Source organism: Manis javanica, chromosome 5, assembly GCF_040802235.1.
Source record: "Manis javanica isolate MJ-LG chromosome 5, MJ_LKY, whole genome shotgun sequence".
Taxonomy (NCBI): domain Eukaryota; kingdom Metazoa; phylum Chordata; class Mammalia; order Pholidota; family Manidae; genus Manis; species Manis javanica.
Genome location: NC_133160.1, coordinates 103,931,465 through 103,957,395, shown reverse-complemented (window position 1 = coordinate 103,957,395; position 25,931 = coordinate 103,931,465). Strand labels below are relative to the sequence as shown.

General features: G+C 38.8%; 1 protein-coding gene and 1 long non-coding RNA gene across 8 annotated transcripts in view; one reads left to right on the top strand and one right to left on the bottom strand.

The window, feature by feature from the left end:
* ARHGAP24 (Rho GTPase activating protein 24) overlaps positions 1 to 25,931 on the top strand; it is a 504,620-nt gene that overhangs the window by 241,671 nt on the left and 237,018 nt on the right. The gene's annotated exons all lie outside the window — the stretch shown is intronic.
* Positions 1 to 25,931, bottom strand: part of LOC108400448 (uncharacterized) — a 65,193-nt gene that overhangs the window by 14,243 nt on the left and 25,019 nt on the right. For 2 of the 3 annotated variants that reach the window (XR_012131681.1, XR_012131680.1), the window contains exon 1: positions 59 to 24,692. This is a non-coding gene — a long non-coding RNA (uncharacterized lncRNA). Of the gene's footprint in view, positions 1 to 58; positions 24,693 to 25,931 lie in introns of those variants that run through there. The other variant, XR_012131682.1, reaches the window with a different exon arrangement.

Genomic DNA, 25,931 nt, shown 5'->3' with positions numbered 1-25,931 from the left:
GAAAGTAGACATCTTCCTACACAGAAGCTACTTCTGGGGTATAGGCCCTTCACACTACCTGGTTATTACATTCCTCTGGAAGCATTGACTCCATCCTGGGGTACATTTGTGGATTCTTCAGCATCCCTTGAGTTGGAAATCCACTCCACATGGTAGGCTTCTCCACTGCGGGCCTGGGCCTGTTGGATGGGATGCCATCAAAGGGCTGAAAGGTCAGCTGCTTTCTTTCTGCTGCTTCAGCTAACAGGAGACACATTTTACCTTGTCCTGCCAAGAAAGGAAAAGGCTACTGTTTCACCGAGGTTGCCCCCCTCAGCCCTGCTGTCTTGCTCCTTTTTTGCGTGAAGCATGAGCTTCAAACTCCGCAGATGCAGTGGCTTTCCAAGCTTCCTTTGACTCCTCAGTTTGGGGAAAGGGTGGGTGACAGTTCTAGCACCCTTTAAAATTTACGAGCAACTCTTTTGGGCTTCCCAGACTTGTTCTCATGGTTGGGAGACATTCTTTTCTTCCTGCTCAAAAAATAGTGCTTTTCTTGAAAACTGTTTTCTCTAAGCAGTACTTCCTCTTTTCTAGTCTTCCTTTTGTACTAACTTGGGCCAGGGAAATGTGTTCTCTCTGTAAGCTCTGTAGGGAAGTGGCTAGGCACCACTGTTTTTCTGAACTAAGAATGTGAGTATTTTGCACTTTTTTTCTTCAGATTTGGACCTTAATAGCAATTCCAGGATAATGGAAAAACAACTATTTATCTATACGTGTACTCTTAGATTGGATTCGGGTGAAACACTGTGTGGCGGGGAGGTATGATCGCACATCTCCTGGGGAGTGCTGTCTGGAGATGCCTCATCTGTCAGGAGGTGGGGAGAGCAGGATCAGGCAGAGGGGGAAGCTGACCCACAACACTGTTGCAGCTGAGTTCTCAGATGATGCTGTGGGGAGCTGTGGAGTGGGGATGCCCTTCAGTGTACTGTAAACTGAGGAGGCAGGCCATTGCTTCCTGTCATCAAGTAGTCTAATTTTTCACTAGGGAGTTAGGAAACAGATAAACTCAGGTTGAATCAATTCTGTGTTGCAATGCGGAATACGTTCCATGAGGGTCTCTGTGAGCCATGAGCAATGAGCAATACAGTATCAATTATAATATCTATAGCTTTATCTGTATGTAACTGTCTGTATCCCAGACAATGTTCCAAACTTTTACATGTATCACTTAATTTAATCCTCATCACAACCCTATGAGGCAGGCTCTGTTTTTATTTCCATTTCCAGATCAAGAAACTGAGGCACAGAGAAGTAATTTGATCAAGGTCAAATAGCTAACACTAGCTTGTGAATATGTGTGTGTGTCACTGATTTATCTTTATAAAAATAAAGTTTCAGAAATCAAAGTAAAGTTTTATACATTCTTGCTTAAAAATATGAGGTATTAGAGGCTGGAGCTTAGTTTCTGAAATGTGAATGTGTGGATTTTTTTAATTGTTATTAACTGCAGTGTATATACTGGAATCTCTTCTTAGCACATCTACTAAGAATGAGAGTTTGGGCACTTAAGTGAGAGTAGGCATTTTCATTTATTTACAACTATTTATATGTTTAAGCCTATCATAAAAATAGGCACCTAATACAGATGCTTATTTACAGCTCTTCTGAATGTTTTTCTAACACCACAACTATACTGTCATGAAAAAGTGGGGAGAAAAGCACACTTCCCTGTAGTGGCCTTACTTTTATATAAACAACTGTTACAAAGGCATCTGTAGTTTTTTCCAATGGAAAATGCCTGACATGGCAGGGTTCAGTTTTTTTCATTACAGAACTAATTTTGCTGAAATTGTTTCAGCTTCTTCACAGGGTCCTTCCACACACTGGCCACGTTATCACTAACTGTTTAGCCCCAACAGCATGCCTGATATTACTCACATGCTGGGAATCAGTACGCTGACCTGCAAACGCATCCCCAAAGCAGAGGCTCGTTTTGGGTTTCAGGAGTAATTACCAATATGCCAGGCTCTCAAAGCGCTATCTCAGGCCTGTGCCCAAATTCAGTAATAACCAGAACTGGGAGGTGTTCTGCCTCCAGGGAAAGAAAAGAGAAAGAGGGAAGTATGGAAGAACAGGATGAGAGCTAAAGAGGCAGCTATGGAAACAAAGAAAAAGAGACATTTTGAAGGGTACTCTAAAACAATCTTCATCTTCCTGGAAATGAATTTAAGCCCTTTGAAATAGGAGAGGGTACCATTTATCCCACCTTTAGCTGTGTCTGTGTTTATTATTTCCAATACCCTTTGACATTTATATTTTATTTCTGTACATTTCAATAAAAAATGTTTCTGTTCTAATTATTTTCCAGAAGCATTATAGAAGCTAAGTGAAAAGTTAGAGAATGTGGGGGCTTAGACAATCCAATAAATGCATTACGGAACTTTTTGTCAGAATTGCAAACACTCCTGGAGGCCTCAGAGATTCCTTGAAACTCAATTATGGACTCGAGGTTAAGAACCATAGGTTAAATTTGGGGACCAGAGACTTTATTAATCACTATCTTTTTCTCTATATTGAGCCATTTACCTCTATGTTCCTATGTATCTATCTCTTTCATCTACATACAGGTATGCATAGATGTGACAAGTTTTTCTATTGCTTGTAATTACGTGGTATCAGTTTTTGTTTTTTCAGGGTTTGTTTTCTCCTGGTTATATGACTGTGTAACTCTGACAGACCTATGTCATGTGTTCACAGGAGAACTTCTGGATAGAACATTTTATAGGTCTAGAGACAATAAAATTTTTGATTTACCAAAACTTGAGCCTACTTTGTTGTGCAGCTGCCTTCTAGAATAGACCATCTGAGAAACAGCTAGTTCTGAGAGAGTCATGGCTGTCTTTAAGGAAGAAAAAAAGGTTGGCCAATTTTTTGAGTTTTTGAGGTAATTATCAGCGATGAAAACTTGTCATCCATGCCTGTATTTGCAACTCTTTGTAGGATGAATAGGGTCATCATTGGATATATTAATTTGCTGTCATTTAGAAGTATGAACCAGTTATTTGGTACCTATTTTATATGAAAATGTAGGGATATTTTAATAGTATTTTAGCATTGAAGTTGCTAATTTTCTCAGTCATTAGTTAAATATGCTGCTGAGGCATTTAATTTGTACAATGCTCACTTTATCGTAACTTTTCCCCTTTTGTGTTAGTATTGTAAGTTAACATCCATGCAATTATACTTGTTACCCAAAGGCAACTGTAACAGTCTTTTTTTGTCTGCCTAAGTCTGTAGGCAGCGCTGAATCTTGTACTTTTTTCCTTTGCTTAGTTAATGTGTGGGAATCATTTAGAGAATGTGAGTAGGAGTTATTTATGGTATGAAAACATAATTCTATATACACAAGTAATTCTGAGCATGAATTAAAGAAATGCATTGAAAATCAGCATGTTTAACTATGTATTCTTTTATTTTCAAAAAAGTGGGATTTTTGCTTCAAAATTCCCTTCCTACATAAAATGCCTTAAAATATACATTTGAAAGAGGCTATTAAAATGGTACAAAGGGCATTTAAAAATGTTCATAATCCCTTGAAATTCTAGGTAATGTCATTTCAACCAAAAGGTATTTGGGGTATTTATGAGCCAATTTAGAGTGTGATCATATGATCAGACTGATGAGAAGTGTCCGTGTGAGTAGTGTTTCTCTTACAGTACGTGTACACACGTTGATCCATTCCTACTTAATTTTAGCACTAACTCCATAGGCTAGATCAGGGGTCAGCAAACATTTTGTGGAAAGCAAAAGACCAGAGAGCAAACATTTGCAACTTTGCAGGCCATAATGTCTCTGCCATGGTAGCATAAACAAATGGGTATTGGCTGTGGTCTATTAAAACTCTGTTAATGGACACCAAAATTTGGATTTATATAATTTTCAAATATTAAAAAACCTCCTTTTGATTTTTTTTCTTCCCAACCACTCAAAATTGTAAAAAATACACAGTGGGCCAGATTTGGCCCATGAGCCATAGCTTGTCCACCCCTGTAGCTAGATTTAAGAAGGCAACACTATGAAAAGGAGGCTGAAGATACTAATATTAATCACTAATCCCCACTGGTGCCACCAGAGCCATAATTAGAACTCTGAGACAACCTGTCTCCCCAGGCCATGGCCTCACCCAGTGCCTCAAAATCATGGTTCAGGAGCTGTTTGCCAACATTTTTATTTAGAAGCTCCATCTTTGAATCTCTTTTTTATTTTTATTTTAATCACAATGGACCTAAAAATTTGTAGTGACCAAACTGAAATTCTTTATTTAAGCCCCATCTCTGCTCATTTCAAGTTCTAGCTTCTGATCAGAGCTGAAATCTATTATGCTACATTTTAAGAAAAAAATACCATTAATAGGAGATTGGGTGTGCCTAGCATGAAATACATTTCCCATACTTTGTTCAGTCTACACAAATTAAGGAAATATGGGTAAGTGTTTTGAGGTGGAAGCATCCCTTATAAGATCAAACAAGCTTGCAGTTCTCTTGAACTATCCTTTGTACCATGTAGATTAACATCTTAAAAAGCTAAGTATCTCACAGAAAATGACAATTCTTTGTTGACTAGTCAAACTAAACTAACAGACTCATTTTCTTAGGGAGGTAGTTTCTTTGCCCCATCATCCATTTATTGACATCTCTTTCCCCTAACTCACCAGTTCTGCTTTAATACTAATATGAGAAACACTCCCATAATATTTATAGCTAATGCTTACTGAAATATGTGTTGGAGCCTACTAATGAATGCTGGTCTTTATCTACTATGGCTCATTTATTACGACTACACTTGTGATAGATACCATTCTCCTTATTGGTAAACAGTGGTACAAACTCACATTTCTAACAAATGCTAAAAACAGGGTTTACACTTATCTGAATCCACAAAATCACATGCTACAGTCTTCATATGCCAGCAAGAATATGAGTAAGTTTATTATCTAGATCCCACAGAATCCAAATATCCAAGAGTTAGGAGAAATAAGGGCAAATGAAGGGAAGAGGGTAAGAGTTTAAAAGTTTGTGTATGCTGCATTTCCTTCTTCTCTCCTTGGGACTCATATTTCATATATGATCTGTATTTTCTTTCTTCCTATTCAGTTTGAAGCTCTTGAGAATAGAAATGCTGCCTTTGTCCCTAGTGCCTGGCCAGGTGGCTATCATGCACTATATACTCAGTGAATGTTTGTTGAATTAATGAATAAACTAGACCTCAGTTTTATTATCTATGGAATGATTGCATTGGGCTAATCAAAATTTAAAAAGCCTCACAGGTTTGAATTATTTAACTTGATCATAGATCTTTTTCTCAATACCTTAGGAGACTCTACCCTCTTTAAAAAGTAGCCCACATTGCCTCATCCTTCTGTTACCTGGTGGTGGATTGTGTAATTCCTTGGTTCTTGTCTTCTGGAAGGAAAGAATTCAGTCACGAGAGACCCGATAGAGAGTTAAAGCCACAGGAGGCCTTTATTTAACACACCTTAACAGCAGGAATAGCAATCCCAGTCATAGCACCAAATATGTTACTGGGCTGAGTATTTTCTCTTTTGTTCTTGTGCCCACTGCAACAAAGAATTGAAAGGCAGAGACACAGTAGCAAAGCAGAGTGAAAATGTTATTTGAATATGCTCCAAGGGAAAAGTGGGCCAGAGTCAAGGCAGACAAAGGCCTTGATGTGTTAGGCGGGAGGCCTCTATATTGCATTCTGGCTGCAAGGTGCCTCTGTGCCTGGCAAGGTGGGGTTATTTGATTTCAGGTCCATCTATAGAGCCATCCCTCTCAGTGAGCATGTGCTTTCCCATGATGAGGTGTGATTTGGGCAGTTTTTAGTTCCCTTCAGCTGTGCCCACATTGGGATCTGGTTGGAAAGTAAGTTATCTTGCTGTGAAGCCTTTGTTGTCTTCACTTGGAACCCCCTACCTGGGCAGAGTTTGGGCAGCTTTTTCTTTAAACCTTATCTGGGCAGTTTTTGATTTGAACCTTATCTTTCCCTTCCCAGCTGCTCCTGTCTGTCTTTCTATTAACATTCCTAATACTTCAGTCCTTCATTAATACTAAAATCCATAGTGTCTTTTAGTTCTTCAATAATAGAAGCTGTTTATTAACAAGTTATTTGCTTGAATAAATGTGATTTCTCTCCTCCCCCATTGTTCTTTGTGGAATAGTTTTAATTATGCATTTGCAGGCTGTTTGTGTTTACTTGTCTTCTTTATCCAGTTATTGGAAAGGGCTTTGCAATCCAATCAAGCTAAGAAAACAGACAGTGAAGTGCTAAACAAATGTCGGTGTTAGTTATTATGAAAAATAAGAGCCTCACTAGGCAGCTCTTTTTGGTGGTAGGGCTTTTTGGAGCTGTATCTTAGCTAGGGAAAAAATGTGTTCAAATGAGCCAATGGCCAGTGGAGAGAACAACCAATAGGTTAGAAATAACATGGGACGAGAAAGAGAAATCATACTTCACAGAAGAAGAAACATATCAGAAGGAGGGAAATGAGCGTGCAGTGGAACAGCTGCTGATAATTAGGTGTGGGATATAAGCTTGCAGGGAGAATAAAACTGGCATATCACTAAGTCCTGTGCCAGCTCTCATGGAACCCAGGGAGGCTTTTTCATTTTTCTCTTACTTTTTAATAGAAAATTAAGCTGAAGTGGCCCTGAATGTCTCAAAAAGAGAAACTTCAAGGACCGTCTGCAGCCCAGTGTTCCACCCTTAGGCCTGTTGGGCTCACTGGCTTCAAAACAGATGTCTTCTTTATTTGTCTGTTAGTCTGGGTTCATTTGCCCTGTCCATTTTGCAAATGCTGCCTATCTTGAAAACCATCCATCATCATGGCCTCATTACATCAGGCCTAGAAAGGCCCAGATGGAAGTCGGGAGAGGTCTGAATCCCACAGAAATATATGGTCCAACCTGTTGAAATCCCTGCATGCTAAATAAGAAAACTGGCGATTTATGCTAAAGCCACCTAGGAGTATTAAGCCCTAATTTATTGCAGGTGCTTTGCTAAATACCAAACTATTGGCTTTAGGTCTGTGAGAGTAGAGGCCTCATAAAAACTGTCCTGTTTCTAGTGACCTAGGAGGAGAGGTGCCTAAGGGAAGAAGATGTAGTTAATGGTGAAAAGGGAAGCCATGAAGTTTGCCCTGGAAGCCAGTGCAAGGAGAGGAGACAAATGTGAGACTTCTCTGCTGCACAGGACTAGAATCAGATCGCAGCTCTGCCGCTCGAGCTAGCTGCGTAGGTTCTCTAAGCCAGTTTCCTCTTAGTAAATGTGAAGTAAGACTCCCTCCCAGGTTGTGGCAAGGATGAAAGGAAATAAGAGTATGGGGAGCACTCAGCTCTCTGCCTGGCCTAGGGTAAGGGTTAGTTAGAAGTAGCAGTTTTGGAGCAATTGTCTGTAAAGTGTTGTATATAAGAAAGTGCTGGCCTGGATACTGAATTTTCTTAGATGGGATTATAAATGCAGCAGAAATTTAGGAAGCAAGAGGTCAATATGGACTAGAGTAATCAAAGAAGTCTTCCCAGAGGCAGTGAGGGAAGCTGGAACTGGAATTTTAAGAAACTACAGGATTTTGATTAGATGATTGTAGGGTTAAGAATTCAAGTTGAAAAAAACACAAAGGAAGATCTGAGGCCAGAAAAGGGCACTAATGTGGTAAGAAAGGGGAGTGTACCAGGGCCATGCACTGTGGTTCCCACGTGTGTCCTGCTGATCCAGGCTGCCCTGGGTAGCTGGCCAACTGGCTTTCCCTTTTATGGGCCCAAACTGGAGGAGCCCTGATTCTTAGGGGACTTTGCGGCATTCACATACCAGGCTATCCTCGCATATGCAATCAGCTAATTTTGTGAAAATACACAGGTAAATGCTAATCAAATGCTAATCAATTAATTTCAGATTGAAAGTGATTTCTTTAAAAGCCAACTCATATTGAGCATAGAATGATGGAGACAATAATAGCTAATCACAGAAACACTAGTGGACATATCTTTTAATAGATCTAAATCTATAATCTTGGGAATGTAAAAAGAGCCACAACTACCCATCTCTTGGTTATAAAAAAAAACAGCAACTTTAAAACAATCTGGAGTCTGCATGAATGAGTAAAACTTGTAAAGCCTTAAAAAGCAAAAGATTTTATGTGACCCAAATTCCAGATTTCTCAAAAATAGAAATAATATGCTAGTTCTCGTATGCCAATTTCAAACATCAGAGTAACAAAAGCAAAGTCAAGCTTCTATATTACATTCAAATTGCATGAACCAGCTATGGGTCTAATAGACCTCACCAACTCTAGAGGATAGTCACTGGATGGTTACAAAGTGGCACTGATTAAGGATTCTCTGGTGTCATACAGCAGGTTTTCAAATAAACTCTTACTTGATCAGCACTATTTTTAAAATAACATTTTGGGTGTTTATGACCAGAAAGAGGGGTGGGTAAAAAGAATATTTATTAGCCTTCCAGGACTACCTAACAAAGCACCACAGACTGGGTGGCTTAAGAGCAGAAATTTCATTTCTTGCCATCTGGAGGCCAGAAGTCCAAGATCAAGGTGTCAGCAGGACTGGTCTCTGCTGAGGCCTCTCTCCTTGCTTGTGTCCTCGCTGTGTTCTCGCACGGTCTGCCCCTCTGCCCACAGATGTCCCAATTTCCTCTTCCCATAAGGACCCTAGTAAGATTGGATTAGGGCCCACCCTAATGGCCTCATTTTAACTTAATTAACTCTGCAAAGACTTGTCTCCAAGTAGAGCCAGATTCTGAGGCACTAGCAATTAGGACTTCAACATCTGATAATTTAAGGGAATACAACTCAGCCCATGACAGAGTCAAAAAGGAAATGAGACATCATTGTTCTTCCAGAGGCTTCTCTTTTTATGGGACAAAGTCTTCCTCATGTTTATTAATGACTGTTTGAGTCCCATCCTGTTCTTCAAGGAAAAAAGCAGAAACTCAGACCTCTCTGTATACACATCAAGCCAAAATCCAGAATTTTACTTAATCCCTTCAGAAATATTAGAAAACATGAATGATTAAGCAAGTAAAGCATTAACTAGAACATAGAAATAGAGATGGAGGCTGTCCAGAGAAAGAACAAATAATTTCTATCTACCTACTCTTTGCTGCAAAGTGTCCTTGGATTTAACATTCCCCTTGATTTTGCTCCTAGGCTTGATTTTGTTGTTATCCTTTTGTTTTTAAGACTTCGCCTAAAGTAAGTAAAATAGACACCTACCCTTGTGTTGTTGTTACTATCTTTTTTTTCTTTCAAGTCAGGCTAATTTTTATTTGGGAACAAACTCCTTTCTACAAATGGTTACTAATGCACTAAATACTGCTGTGACGTGTCTGGTCAGTGGGAGAAAGTCCAAGGGAGCACTTGATAGATCTCACCCCGTTGCCCACGCCTTCAGTAGTGGGTTACCAACTTGTCATCCAGGGTGCAGAGGAGCAAGGAGTGCTCGAACAGGCACATAGGCTTGGGAAGGAGTTCGTGCAGGGGCACCACATGATGCCGGGCTCATGGCTTCAGCACCCATCACATTCTCTTTCTCTCTCGTGACTCACTGTTTCTGATGTGTCACTTGCTTACAGGAATCACAGAGGAGATAATGGCAGGATTGTGCTTGGGGGTTGTTTGACTCCAGTCTAGGGGCTGTGATTCGTCATAATGTGTTCTTTCATTGAGACACAACCCATCCCGATGTGGATATAACTGATGCAAATCAATAATCATTTGAATAGTTGATTTACTTTGTATTTGAGTTTTGATCAGCCTCTCTCTCTCCACAGAAAACCTTACTACCAACTCCTTACTTCTGCCATGTGGTCCTCTTTGCTGCTTTTCAGCAGAAGAACTGTCCCCTTTCCTTCCTAAAGCCTGCCCTTCATCTGCCTTAGAACTCCATCCAGTGTCACCTTTCAGAAGCCATTGTAACCTATTTGATTGTTCTGTTTCCATCTTGGTATGTGGTTTTGTTTCTATATTATGTTATTTCCACAGGCTTACAGGGGTAGTCTGGGAACTGGCATTTTTATTTGATCTCATACATACTAAAGTTTAAAAGATATGAGCATACAATCATACCGTTATTCCTCTGATTTAAAAAAATCATTTGAACCTCACTTCTCCCATTATTCATCATCTTGTATGTTTTACTCCTTTTGCCCCTGATTTATATTATGCTCTTTCCAATTCCTGTGTTTGCCTCAATGTACTTTTGCCACCACCACCTCAACTCTACCAGACTTTTTCTTACTCATGTCATCCATAGCTTCACATTTTCCTGAATGCGGTGATTAAGTTTCAGTCCCACAGTAATTGCCCAGTCAGACCATTTGACCCAGTTAGTCACCCCTTTCTTCATACACAGTCTGCCTTTGGTTCTGGGAATACTACCCTTCCCTGGTTTTCTTCCTCCTTCCTCCCCTGCCGGTGCCCTCTTGGTCACCACTGCTGTTTCTCCTGGCCTCCTTACCCTCTTCCTGGGGCTCAGCTCCTGTCCCCGTTGTCCTGGAGAACCACAGTTTTCTCTTGGCTTGTCCTTGTCCTCAGACTCTACTCTGCCCCTCACTCTGTCCTACACATGCCCTATAGTCAGACTGATATTTTTTAATGGACTTTATTTTTTAGAAAAATTTTAGGTTTATAGAAAAACTGTAGAAAGTACAGAGAGTTCCCATATAGAAAGTGATATTTCTGATATTCAAAACCAGTGAAGTTGCCTCCTATTAAAGAAAAAAAACCATTGAGCCCACAGGGCCCCCCATAGACTATTAAGTGTGTTTCATTCTGCCCCCTTGCTCTCTGAACCCAGAGCCACACTGGCTTTCTTCCCATCTTTCAAATGTGCCCTGCTTCTCTCCAGCTACAGAATCTTTGCATGTGCTTTTCTTTCTCTTTGAGGTAATTCCTTCCCATCTTTCCAGGATTCACAAGATAATCCTACTCATCCCTCAGATAGTACCTCAGTGGTACTTTAGAGAACCTGCATTTGATCCTCCCTCCCAGTCCATGTCTGAATCCATTATCGAAGGCCCATTACCTATATTTCTTAATATTTTTCTTTTACAAATGATGTCTGTTTCCCTCACAAATTCCGTAAGTAAGTTCTGTAATAGCTTGAACTCTGCTTTTAGTGTAAGTTCTGCAAGAGTTAAAAATCTGCTTTTGCTCATCACATTGTTTCTAGCACACAGAAAACTGCATGACATGTCATAGCCACTTAGTATTTGTGGAAGGAAGAAAGGAAGGAAGAAACTAAGGTAGGGAGGGAGGAAAGGAAGGAAGGAGGGAGGGAGACAGGGAGGAAGAAGAGTGAAAAATAAGGGGGAGGGAGTCATAGGAAATCAGTGAAACATAGAAACGGTTAGCTTCTGGACTTGATAATAGGTGCCTTGAATGTTATGCTAATTTTACAACTCAGTGCAAACTCAAGGTTTGGTTTAATTCATCAAATGTTTAGTAAGAGTCAGCTATAAGCCAGATAATATGTGCAAAGTTCTTAACCTTAAGAATCTATGATTTATCATCCCAGTGAATGTGCCCTACAAGCAGAGTTCCCCTAAACGCTTGGAAAACACTGGTCAAGTCCACTTATGAAGCAGTCCAGCACTTACAGAACTAATGGGTAGGGGAGATAGGACTGCTACCATTATATCTCTTAGGCAAGTCCCCTAATCCCTGTGGCATCCATTTCCACATCAATAAAATGAACACGACACCATGGAATTACCAGATGAAAGTGTATTATGAGTGTGTGCAAGCTAGTGTCACCCAAATTAGCATAGTGACCTGTATAAATTAGTCCCATTTGTCTGCCATCATATATGTATCTAATGTGTCCTCAACTGACCTCTCTTTACAGGGCACTTCATTATTTCTAATGTGTTATAATACAGTAGTAAGTCTTAGTAACATAGTTCTCCATCCTTTTCTCCCCTAGCTGATGTGATATGTGAAAATCAAACTGTGTGAAAGGACTCAATGCAAAAATGATGTGATAATCTGTGTGCTAGTGTAAAAAATGGATTTCTTTTATGCAGTTGTGATCCCTTCCCTCTCTGAATTCTGGAAGTCCAGATCTGAGCCATAAATTCCCCTTGTCCTCAGTCAATATGAACTGGTGCCCTAATGTTCGATCCAGCCATTCTGCTCAGCCCATTGTTGTTAACCTGTGAACCCCAGTGGACTGGATTGCTGCTTCCTTTGAGATAAATGTCTCTCCTGAACTTCCTGGCAGCCAGAAGTGCCTCCTCATTAGTTGTCTGGAACATAAAGCCTCCAGGGCATAAATGATCCTACTGAGGGGATTGCTCATGATGGGGCTAATCACACATGGGAAACTGCACGTGGCAAACTGGTCTGTGCTCCATCTATATGTCACTGATTTAATTACACAGAAAGAGTCGATAACAATGGCTATGTTGAGAGTAGCTGAAAACACCATTTTCTTCCAAGTGCAATACCACCATCTCCTTGCTCCTCAAAATAATAGGGAGGTTTCTTTTTCAAATATTTGAATTTGGCGTTTTTATATGCTCTCACATCCATGCCACTTGCAAATTCATACTCTGCTTCAGGTTACTTAATTGAAAATATGAAAGACTGTAGATCCTTGAGAGCCATCAGCCGCATAAAGGAATTGCACTGAAGGGGTCAGAATAAAAGGTCTACAGTGGAAAGAAGGATGGCTAGCCCTTAACAGCTTGGCTTCCATTATGTCAGACATGGGGTCCTGCGTGATACTGTCTACCAGCTTGGGCTGGGTCTCTAGCAAGCACAATAAATCTGTGGGACAAGTGACAGTTAGAGTCATAGCCTTTCATCAAGATTTGAGTCTGTAGGATTCCTTGGACAAATAAATGCTGAAAATTACTTTTAAATAGGACCCTAAGATTTGCCTAATAAAATTAGATTTTCATCTGAAACAGCAATGTCAAAATCAAATGGGGAAATATAATTTTCTTCTTGGACTCTCAAGATTTAAAATAAATATCCTTTACAATATGAATTATATAATTTATATTGGAAAGGATTATTTGAACTCAAAATGTGTTCCAAATTTGAGATGGCATTTTCGGTTTTATAAAAATAGCAGTAAAGAAGTAAATTCTTGCTACTTCTTAATAACCTGCCACAGATACTATATGGAAATTATCTCACATAGCAGAAATTATAAACACCAAAATTCTCAATGGGAGATGACTATCCGTATTTCTAGCTGTGGTTAAAATTGGCATATGAGAACTAGCATATTATTTCCATTTTTGAGAAATCTGGAATCTGGGTTACATAAAATCTTTTGCTTTTTAAGGCTTTACAAGTTTTACTCATTCATGCAGACTCCAGATTGTTTTAAAGTTGCTGTTTTTTTTTATAACCAAGAGATGGGTAGTTGTGGCTCTTTTTATATTCCCAAGATTATAGATTTAGATTAAAAGATATGTTCACTAGTGTTTATGTGATTAGCTATTATTGTGTCCATCACTCTATGCTCAACATGAGTTGGCTTTTAAAGAAATCACTTTGAATCTGAAATTAAGGTGAAGAGAACATTCCAAAGAACAGTATAAGGAAAATAAAAGTTAATACATCCCTTTTCCTTAGTTTAAGACATTGTAAGAAACCTTGAATATAATTTTGTTCACTTTACAGATGAGGAATATGGGTCCTAGAGAGGTTATTGTGGCCAACTTTATATAAATTCCCATATTCCAGTTGAGTGGTCTTTCCACTCCCCAATATCCTCTTTGGTTACATTAATATGCAATTCCCTTGATCTCTCAAATTTAAGTAACAGAATCTCTAATAATAGTCCACTCGATTTGGTAGTATAGCAATGATAATTTAATAACCATAATAATAGCAACTATTTGATGTACTCTATATGCTAACTATAATATTAAGTCCTTTATGGAACTTAATATTCAATTATTAATATTCAATCCAATAATATTGAGTCCAGTTTAAAGGTCTTAATCCAATATAGAACCTAATATTCAATTATTTTATTGAATTTTTGTCACTCTTTTGAGCTACATACTGTTTTTTCACACAATGAAGTTAGGTTTAAAATTTAAGGAACTTCCCAAGGTCTCAAAACCAGTGAGTGAGTGGCACAGAATTCAGATCTGAGTTTTCTTTTCTAAGTTAGTTTGCTTAGGATGAGAATTAGAAAATGATCCAAGAAATGAAAATTGTGTCCTCTTAGTAAACTATTTGTGGCATCTTAATCTTATTAGATCTCTGCACATGGTATCTGTTGTTAATTAAAATTATATTGTCATGATGAACATTTTTCTGCTCATCATGTGTAGAGAATTATTTCCAATTTTGACATAAGCATTTTTTCTTGCTAAATTAATATTTGATGTTTGTGCTACATTTTGAAGAGATCCTTCCTCTAAACAGCAGTTTTGGGCTAGTTCATCTATTGTTCGTATCTCTTATCCATCTACTGCAGAGGCCATGAGCCTCACCCCTGCACACCTGCTGAGTGGCCCATACTAGAGAGATATCTGTGTCCTGAGGCAGGTAGAATGTTAGGAAGCCTTACTCTCCCTAAGCTGCCCTCCATGCATATGTTGTCATAGTGCTGTTCTGTGTCCAAGTGGAGGCAGGGTATGCAGGGATAGGAAAAACTTTGTAGTCTTCAATAATTTGTTAAGGCTGTGCACATAAACGTATTAAACATAAGCTGGCAAATAATTTAATGGAATGTTACTGCAAGAAGCTGACCAAAAGCAGTTAGAACACCATATGGGAGGAGGGAAGATGAGATTGTGTTTACTCAACAGTGTACTATTAAGGAATCTCAGTATTCCAACCATTTATTGTTGGAAAAATTTCAGTAGAGAGGACAATATTTTTTGAACATCTACCTTGATGGTGGGCAAACTGAAGCAAAGGGACAAAACTGAGGGCTTGTATAAAAGGTGATATATTATTTTCTAATAACTTCAGGGTTAATTAATTAACTTCTGGTTTCCTGACAGTTCTATCAGAAAAAGCTTGTGATTTTATTTTTTTAACAACTTTTTGCAGATACAACTTACATACCATATAACTCACCCATTTAAAGTGTACAATTCAATGTTTTTAGTACATTGACAGATTTGTGCAACCATCCCCACAATCAATTTTAGAACATGTCCATTCCCCCACAAAAGAAAACTCAGAACCATTAGAAGTCACTTCCCATTTCTTCCAAGTCCCAAACATTAGAAAACCATTAATCTATTTTCTATTGGTTCAGATTTGCCTATTCTGGACATTTCATGTAAGTGGAATTACATAGTATGTGGTTTACAATACACTGGCTTCTTTCCCTTAGCACATTTTCAAGGTTTATCCATGTTGTGGCATGTATTGTGCATTCATTCCTTTTAATTGAATAATATCCCATTGTAGGGTTGTACCATTTTTATTTATTCCTTCATCCATTGGTGGAGATCACTTTCTGGCTATTATGAACAATGCTGCTATGGGCATTCATGTAGAAGTTGTTATGTGGACATTTTTTGGGTGTAGATCTCAAAGTGGAATTGCTAGGTCATATTGTAACTCTGTGCTTAACATTTTGACTGAATACCAAACTGTTTTCCAAAGTGACTGCAGATTTCACATCCCCAGCACCAGCATTTGAGGGTTTCATGTCCTTTGTATCCTCACCATTGCTTGTTGCGATCTCTCATTTCAGTTGCAGCCAACCTAGTGGGTGTGAAGTGCTATCTCACTGTGGTGGGTCTGCATTTCATGAATGGCTAATGATATGGAGTATTTTTTCACTTATAGAAATGAAAATTAAAAATTCATTTGCAATTTATGTTTCTTTTGGACAAATATCTGTTCAAAACTTCAGCCAAATTTTCAATGGAGTTTTTAAATTATGGAATTGTAAGATTTCTTTTTGTGGTCTGGATATAAGTTTCTTATGAAATGTATAACTTGCAAATATTTTCTTCCATTCTATGGGTTGTCATTTTGCTTTCTTGACAGTGTCCTTGAAGCACAAAAGTTTTTAATTTTGATGAGGTACAGTTTCTTTTTTTTTCTTTGATCACTTTGTATCATGTCTGAGAAGACTTTGCTGAAATCAATGTCATTAAGTTTTATTCTCATGTTTTCTTCTAAGGGTTTTATAGTTAAGCTCTTACATTCAGGTATGTAATTTTTATTTTAAGTTGATATTTTGTGTGTGGTACAAGTAAGAAATCCAACTTTTTTCATGTGGATATCCAGTTCCAGTCTCATGTGTTAGAAGGAGTAACTTTTTCCCCCATTGGATTGTCTTGGCCCTGCTTTTTTTTTAAAGCTATGAGGGTTTCTCCCTCTGGTTGAATCAGCTGAAGATAGCACAAGACCAAGCATGTTTCTAAAAAAGCGTCATTCTTTAATTTTCAATAATTCTCTTGTCTGTGCCTGCTGTCTATTTTAGCCCTGGGGAGGATGCCCAGCCCTAGCCTGGGATCACCATGGATCCCCTTTTGATGTTATTAAAGCTTTGAAAATGAAAGGAGCATTTAGAGACTATGCTGCACCTGGCTCACCCTGCTGCCTGCTTCTCTCACCATGGCCACTACCCCCTTCTTGCTTCAGGCCAGGAGAACCACATGGGCTGCCCGCTGGGCTCGCCTCTTGCCTGGCTCCTTCCCTCCTGCCTCCTCCCCGGTTCCCTGAGCCTTGAAAATTTGAGTCTGCTCAGATCTCTTCTAATATTTCCTTCTCTAGGTTGCTAATATGCACTTAATTGGATGAAAAGCCCCAACACTTGCCATACCTCCGGGTGTGACCCCTGAGTCCTCACTGTTCTCATCTTTGACCTTCAATCCATCAGCCAGTGGCACTGCTTAAACTTCCCAAATGTATCTCCACTCTATCCTCAGCTCTCTATCACCTTAACTCACTCATGCCTAGGCCCTATCACCTCCCTATTGGATTTCCAGACTCTATTTTCTTCTAAAATTCCAGAAAGATGATTTTAAAATAAGCTAAATGAAGTCACTGGCTGTGTGAGGCCTTCAACAGCTTCCCACGGCACCCAGCATGTCACAGCTCCATGCACTGCCTCACAGCCCCACGGGATCGCTTTCCCACCTGGCGCTTTAAATACCTAGACATTTCAAATATCTACATGTATATTAGATTTGGGTTGGTTCACTTAGGCTTCTGCATGGCTTCTGGGTGCAGGCAGAAATGCCAACTAGCCAGCATGTGGTTGCCAGCATTATGGCAAAGAACTGCCTCAGTTACCCAGATGTGGGCCATTGTCCTCCCTTGGAACTGAAGGAAGGACAATGATGCTGAATATTACTGGAAGTGGAGAGGGAAACTGAATTTGTTTCAGTGCCTAGTGACATTTTAGGGCATACTTTTACAAAATTAAAGCACCATTTCATGAGTGTGGGAGAGGAAAGAGGTGTTCCCAGGAGATAACTTATTTTGCAGGCCCTGGTGCCTTTCCATTGTGTTTTATGTGGTAGTTCAATGTTACAATGGTGGCAGACACAACTTCAGATGGTATAATTATGCGGTTTAAAGAGCAAAACCAAATAAAAAGATCTGCTCTTTAAAAAAGTCTCTTTTCCATTGAGGGAAATATGGAAAAAATGTCAAGTGTTTAAAAGTCTGTGTTCTATTTGCCAAAGCTGGGAAGGGAGTGGGAAAGTTTAGTGAAGTGGAAGCCCATGGAAGCACCGGGAAATTCACCCAGGTCAGTTGCTATGTGCCTCTTAGAGGGTCCGAGGGAAGATGCCATCTGCCACGTTTGGCAGGACTTGGCCACAGGGCACAGAGTGGGCGACCATCCTCGGCTTTAGGGGCAGAAGCTGGCAACTGACCCAAAAGTCTATTTTTTCGAGAAGAGACAGGTAGTCTCTTCTGCCTGAGATAATGATGGTGTCTTCTTATATCATGTAACGTGCAAACTGGGAGAAAATGAGGGAGGGCCTGAGAGAGTGGAGAGAAGAAAATAAGATAAGGACTACTGATCGGCTCAACCTGTTTCTCTAACTTTGAGATTGGTTTTTCTCCCATCTGGATTTCTGAATTGAATAAATAACAGAATTACCAAGTTACTGCAAGTGTAGGAGAAAAGAAGAGAATGAAAAGTGTGTGCCTGGGTGTATGTACACATAACTGTATGTAGCTGCAGACAGAAATGTGTATTGAATTAATTTATGTCCACTCTATACCAGGCAAAGAAATATTGGGGAACTTCACAATAATGCCATTAGGGTTGGTTCTTTGACTAGGTCCAAGTTACAGATATGGAAACTGAGGTTTATAATAATTTTCAGTCTCTTGTTTGTACAACTCTAAAGCATGATAGTGTTTATACGTTCTGTACATCATTAAATGTTTTCAAGTTGTTTTTTATATCACTAGCAAAATTATACCTCCCTTAAAGGGTGAGAACAATATTTTAATGCTTATTATAGCTTAGTGCCATTTTGCACATAGTTCATAGACAATAAATAATCATTTCTGTGACCCTCACATACTATTTAAACTTGTTAGAATATAGATATTTTATGGTAAAGCATATTTGAAATTTCATATGGGGCACCTAAATTACTTTAAGTGTTAGAGCACTAAAGGTTTGCCTGAAACCTAGAGACTGAAGCCTTGAATAATTGTGGCTTGTGTAAAGTCTCAGTGCCTCATCAGGGCTCCTGAATCTCAGTTAAAGTGAGCAAATCTAAATCTCTGAGCAATCATGGGTGTTTTTGAAATTGAGATTCACTGGAAAGAAACTGAAAGCAAAAGGAAGAGCATGTTAAATGACTGTATGATTGCCTGGCTGGGAAAAAAAATCACGAATGTAATGTAAGCTAGAATTCATCACTGTCATTAAGATATTTAGGAGGTGAAATTGAGAGGGGACATCAAGTGAAGTGCTTGAAAGGGTCAAAGAAAGCAAACACACACAGAGGAGAAACATTAGTGTCACACTGGAGAGCAGGGCCCAATCCTTTCTCCTTTTGCACCTAAACACAGAGGCTCGCTGGGATTGTCTGCAATTTAACACAAGACTGCAATGACTGGTAATTCCACCCCTCACTCTCCCATTCAAGGAAGCACCCCAGAGCTTGAGTGAAGTAACCTTAAATTAACTTTAATTATATAAGCAAATCTCTTACAAACACCACTAGTCAGCTAGTACTGGGTTGCCATACAGCTCATAACACAGAAATATGACATAGAGGCCGAATGCTACTCAACTAACTTCTAGAGTCTTTCCTACTCTTGATTCCCAAGATTTACCAATGACTGGTCCTTTGAAGTACTGAATTGTCCAGTGGATGATTTCATCTTCAATATCTTTACAAAAGTCTCTGAATCAATCCATCCATTTGTAATTGCATCTTTTACCAGTGGTTCTGTTGTATTTGTTTGGATTATCATATATGAATTCAGCTTTTTCCACACATTCGTAGAAAAAAATGGAAGCTATTTTCCCCTTGAAAAATGCTTTTCATTTTGTAAGACTCCAGAGTACTTTACTGGTAGCATCACAATTCAAACATGTTTGGCATTAAGCGTCAACCCTAGCGAGGCAGGGGGCCTGGCTTGCATTCCCTGGAATGGTTATTTGCTTGATTTCAAATCCCATGGCCCCTGAATCTATGAATTTTTAGAATTCTGTTTTTAATCTCAGTCACTTTCTTACTTTATATGTGAGAAAGATATAAGGCCCAAATCACATGTAGCGGAATGTAATTTCCTATATGGGAGCAAAAAATTAGTACTCTGTATGAAAATGTAATGAGAATAGTGATTATTGAATGCAGTGTTTAAGTGGAGGGAGAGGGAGAGAGAGGGAGATTGCTTGAGGCTGAGAAGCAGGCTGACCAAGGTCTCTAAGAAATCCTCCACATGTAGTCAGAGGAAACCCCTGCAGATGCTGGTAGTCAAGCTGTAGCTACGACATTCCTGACTGACAGGACTCCAGAACAACTTTGTAACATAAAGGACCCAGGCGTGTGTTTAATTATCTTTCACATTGGTTCCGGGATATTTTTCCATTATGTAGTACTATTTTTTAAATGGTTCTTGAGTCTTTTAAAAATATACCTATCCCAATAAGTACCCTTTGTAAAGTCCTTATTTCAGAGAATTCTTAATAGGTATTACAATCATTAGAGGGAATTAACCAGGTGGTACAAAATATCATATGCAAGGCTCCATTACACAGCCAGACAAGTCTAAATATGCCCTCCATTTTCAGAAGTGTCCTGGTCCTTAATCTAGTCTCAATACTTTCCATTATTAATTCTAAACTATGTTTAAATATGGATGTGAGGCTAAAGCTAGATGCTTTAATCCTCAAAGTGCCTGTCATGTCAGATATGGATAACTTGGTGCCTGGGAAAGGTGAAAAGAGGAGAAACTTATGAATTCAACAAGCATTTTTCATGTACCTACTTGCACACTGCATAGTGCAGAAGACATAAAAAATGGATAAAACACTTAATGACATAAACTCAAGACATTTGTGCTCTCATTGACTGCAGAGTACCAAACTAAGTGTATGACAGGGAAGAATGCTGGAGAGTGCTAGAGTCCATTGAAGGGAGAGTGCCCATAGGTTAGCTAGGATCTGAGGCTGGGGTCTGTATGCCCTCTGACGGCTTGCCTGGCCCCACTACAATTCCACATCCCAGTCCCTTCCCTTGAAGACTAACAATTCAGTAGAATAACAGAACAGTTGTGTTAGGAAATTACCACAATTCCACATTCAAGGCACTTTTTGATTTAACTTAAAATCAAGGGTAGTTCTCTTCTTGTTTTGTTCTCACGCAGCGATGGTGATTTCCTAGGGGGAGGTACTGAGAAGCCTAAGGTAGGTGATGTTATTTCACTGTTTTTCTTAGGTGGGAAAGAGAGGATATGCTAAGGAATCATGAGCTATTTCCCTTCCTGGTGCCATTATGGCCTGATTTCCAGGAGTGGAGAACTTAGGCTGGAAATACACTATTTTGTCAAGAAATTTAGGCACTCATGTATTGCAACTGTGGTATACTGTCCTCCCACTTTTGAGAGCATGGTTGATTCTCCACGAAGTGTTGCTCTACTCATATTTTGTTTCTCTACAAACTTATCTGTTTTTTGGGCCAGCTTCTTCTCCAGTAAATTTCACAATAACCAATCCCTGACCCACTAAATCACACATATACACACACACCCACACACACACACACACCACATTGGCTTCTTGCATCTGATTGCAATTTTGCTTTTTTATAATTTCTTTTTAAAAAAACTTTCATCTCATACCCTGACATCTCAAACAGAAAGTACACTCCTTGGAGGCAGGGATTAGATTTTCTGTCTGTGTCTATCCCTCACCAGCTTGCCTGGGTAGGAGAGGGACTAAGGTTATTTGATTGGCTTGAGTATAAGACATCAGAGTCCTTTAGATGGAACCCCATTGCAAATCAGTACTAACGAATATTGAGAATAACTGCTTCTTCCTTTCATTTAAAATCATTCTGAACAGCATTAGAAAGAACTTTTTCCCCACTTTTAAGGAAATGCCTAGAGCAACATGAGCAAGTATCTCTTTTAATGTAAGCTCTTTCATTTTTTTCTTATCTCTTTGCATCAGTTTGGGTTTTAGTTATGTTTTAAAATATGGAAATATTAAAATATTTCCAAAGTATGAAAGATCTGGTGTGGCTTTTTAAAAATTCTTCTTTCAGAGGCAGGCAGACTTGGAGGATGTTATTTGAACTTCTTTTGAGCGAAAAGAAGTACCAAGCACAAAACAAATGAACAAAACAAAACCGACTACAACATGACATTAAAATAGCCAAAAACTGGAACATCATTTATATTTGGAGTCTGAGGCAGAATAATTTTTATGATTTTTTTTAGAAAATAATCAATAGGACAGAATAGTTAATAAAAGTGGTATGAATAAATTAAGAGGATTTTGGAGGTAGGTGGGTAGATAAACTTCTAACATTTTAGAATTTTGTGAGTAACTTAAAATAAAAGTAATAAACCAGATATCCTTAAAAAACTGGTCTAAGACTCAACCTAGGACAACTGTTTTTGTTGATGCCTGGGTTATTTGGCTGTGTGCATAAAGTATGCATAAAATACACAGCAATACTGCCCTCTACAGTTTTCCTGTAAGACAGTTATTTGTTTTCAAGTATGTAAATAGCTGGTTAGTTGTAAAGGAACCCTAACTTAGATGGAAGAGCTCAAATGTGTTTGGCTTTGACGTGTGTCATGACAGTAAGCAACCAGGGTCATCCCACTACCTTTATGTGTGGTGGCTCCCTATAGAGGTCAAATACTCAAGAAGTTATGTGATCCTTGTTTCTGTAAGTATGTGATATCAATAATTCTTTAGAGATTTTCATTCTGCTGTCCCATTAGCAATACATACCTCCTTTTCTCATACCTGTCATGCCTGAGTTAAGAAAATAGTCTCACATGTCATGAAGACAGTGGATTGGATACACAAAGTCTGGGGAAAATGCTTAAGATTGAAAACAATAATACTGCTTTATAGTTATACTTTTTATTTGTAGTAGAGGAAGTATTTATAGATTCAACTCAGTTATCCCTGATAATGAAAACCAGAAAGTTTCATTATGATCCAGATGAGCTTCAAGGCTAAATACTTAGGTGTTCAAATAAGATGTGGGTATTTTTAAACTATAGATGCATATGAGAGACAATAAGAAACTAATAGTCATACAATATAATGTATGAAAGCTCTGCAAAAAGACTGACATGAAAATAAAAATGTGTAGAGGAAGAAATATGTTTTTTGATGCAGAAAGACAGTATTTCCTGATTCACGAGAGCAAAATCAGAATGGGTTTCAATCTGTGTTGTCACCTACTATGTGAACTTTGGCAGGTTACTCTGTGCCTCAGTCATGAAATGAAATGGTAACTCTTAGTACTGTCTTTGCTGTTATTATATTACTGTTTCAGAGTAAAATAAATCTGTATAAACTTGCTTATGAGTGTGTGTAAATTGTGGGAAGACTGAGGACTCAGTAGCTGCGTTCTCATTAGGATGTTAGTTATAAGCAGCAATGCAACTCATTAGTTTAAAGAAAAAGGAAGGGGTAACATTCTAAGAATTTAGGGGTGGTTTACCAGATCCCAAGGAAAATTAGCCACTAAGTGGAAGTCCTGCAGGCAGTTTGTTTCTCTGCTCTTCTCCTCATATATTCTGGTATATCTGCATCGTTCCTCTTTCTTGTCAGGCCACTGTCTCTCTTTCAACATGGAAGAATAGAGCCACCATATGTTGTTACACTTCTAGTAACACAGAGATACCGAATGCCTTTTTCTTAGCAACTACCCAAAATTCCCAGGAATGGGACTCTAGCACAACATGGGTGAGATGCTCAGTGGTGGCTAACAAGCTGTGGCCATCAGGAGAGAGACTTGCAGCAGAAATATAGACCTAACATGCTATCCTCATGTCATTTTCTAAATGAAGAATTCAGGTATTTCTTTAATTCTTGCTCTATAAACAATCTCATTTACCAAAGTTTACATTCACATAGTTGCCTGTTAGTTGTTTGGAATTTAGAAAACATTTCCTGAGCCAACTTTGTTATACAGCATTGTTATGGCCTTTGCAGAATCTCACTCTCTCCCGCCTTCCAAAGAAAAAATGTTGCAAACAAACAACTGATTAACCCACTATGTGTCTGAAAAAATATTACTAATTGCTATAGAAGTTGTGGGAACCACACGCCAAAGGTTTTCCAGGACTGTTCTATTTTCATATTATCTTGTCAGATTGTCACACTATGTATTCTTTTTCATCATTTGAAAACTGTGATCCCCCATGAATCTAGTTTTAATCATAGTGAATAGTGTTTGTTTTAAGGAAAAGTGAGCTCAGGGCGCCCTCTCAAGGGTCATGGCCGCAGAAGCTAGACCTCCCCTCCTTGCGGCGCACCCACGCATGCGCACACACAGCCGCGTAGCCAGCTCCCTACCCCTTCGGGTGCTGTGCCCGGTGTTTTTAGACTCTAGGGAGGCAGTATTAAACAAGACAAAGTGTCAACTCTTCCAGAACTTGATTTTTGGTAGGAGAAAACGATGGGGAAAAAAAGCAATCTATAAACAATAAAGTGTTAGTTAATGTATGAGTATCAGGTAATGGTAAGTGCTGTTTTGTGGCGGCGGAGGACGGGAGGTTAAGTAAAATAAATCAGAAAATTATGATATGGCGTGACTGGGAGCTCTCTTTAATTGGACAATGAAATCAGATTCCTAAATTTCAATTCCACAGCTGTGATTTTAGGGACCTGGGAGATGGAGAGGCTCCCGATGGCCTTGTTATCTTGCCCCATCAGAGATACTTAGGCCCCAAATGGCTCTTGCTCGCCCTCTTTCTAAAGCCCAAATTTATTTGGCTTCTTTTGTTCCTTTCTATCTCCAACCTTGTTTCTTCCACTCAGAGGTGTTCTCCTTTGCTGGTCCACTGCAGGGCAGAAGACTCAGAGACCTCCCCTCCCTTCTACACAGTTTTGTTGTGGTTTTTAAAGCATTTTTCCTTTATCTTTTATAATCATTTTTAGCATACTACACAAACAGTAAAAAATTCAAATGCTGCAAAAGAATACACATAAAAATAAATGTTTTACTGAGTTACTGACTTCATCACTCTCCCAGCCTGGATTTATAAATATATAAATATACTTAATACATTTATAAATAAATATATATATAAATACATATAAACATAAATATAAATATATATGTGTATGTGTGTATGCAAATCATATATTTATGTGTTTATTTATAATTAAATATCATATGTATATATACATTCACCCATAAATTTATTGGATATATTGTTCTTGTTCTGTACCTTGTTTTTTCACTTAATTTATTTCAGGTATCCTTTTATGTCAGCACACATAGATGTACTTAATTATTTTTAGTAGCTGTATAGTATTTCATTATATGGATGCAAAATTATTACTTTTTCATCTAGCTTTTAGTAGATACTTAGATTGTTTGCAGTGTTTACTATTGCAAACAAAACATATATTTTGACATACTTGCTGGCTCAGATATGTGTGAGTGTATATGTATTAAATTTGTATATTAGGTTGCCCATAAGAAACTCTGGGGCTTAAAAGTCAAAATCTGTCAAATATTGGTAACTGTATATGATTCAACCTAATGGATATTGTCAAATTCCTCTCCAAGGCTCTCAGCCCAACTTGGTTTGTTTTTAATCTCTACCAGCTGTTGAAACAGAAAGGGAATATCTCAGATACTAAGCTCTGCTGGATAATGTCAAAAAACTAAATGGATTTTTATCACTTCAAAATCATTGTTTCCTAATAACTAGACCCATATTTCCATTCAGAAATGTTCCCGGGATACTGCCTTTCCATTCCCTCCAGAGCCAAAGTCCGAGTCCTTTACAATTGTAGGAATTAGATAGTTGAATAGAGGAGAGGAGTAAATATGGATGTGGACCCTAGGCTGGCACTAAGATAACACTGGATAAATCATTTAACCTTTCTAGCTTGATTAATGAAAACAGATAATATCTACCTAAAAACTAAATGAAATAGGTCCTGCTACACTGCCTAGCTTGATAAACCACATCTCCCTTTCTTCCTCCCTCCTTCACTTCAAAGCTCTGAATCCAGCCTAGAGCCAGGATATAGCAAGACCGAGAGCGCCTCCCTGGGCCCCCCAGCCCTGCAAGCACCAGCCTGCATGTGGGAAGCCTCTGCTGCAGAAGCAGACATCGACACTCATCCATAGATGCTCACCTCTGCCTCCTAGGTCAGTGGCATGAACAGTGCCTTCAAAGTCTGGCACAATGGTGTCTGGATAAGTCAGGCCCAGTCTGTGTGTGCAATTGCCAGGGAGCTCAGGGGATCCTC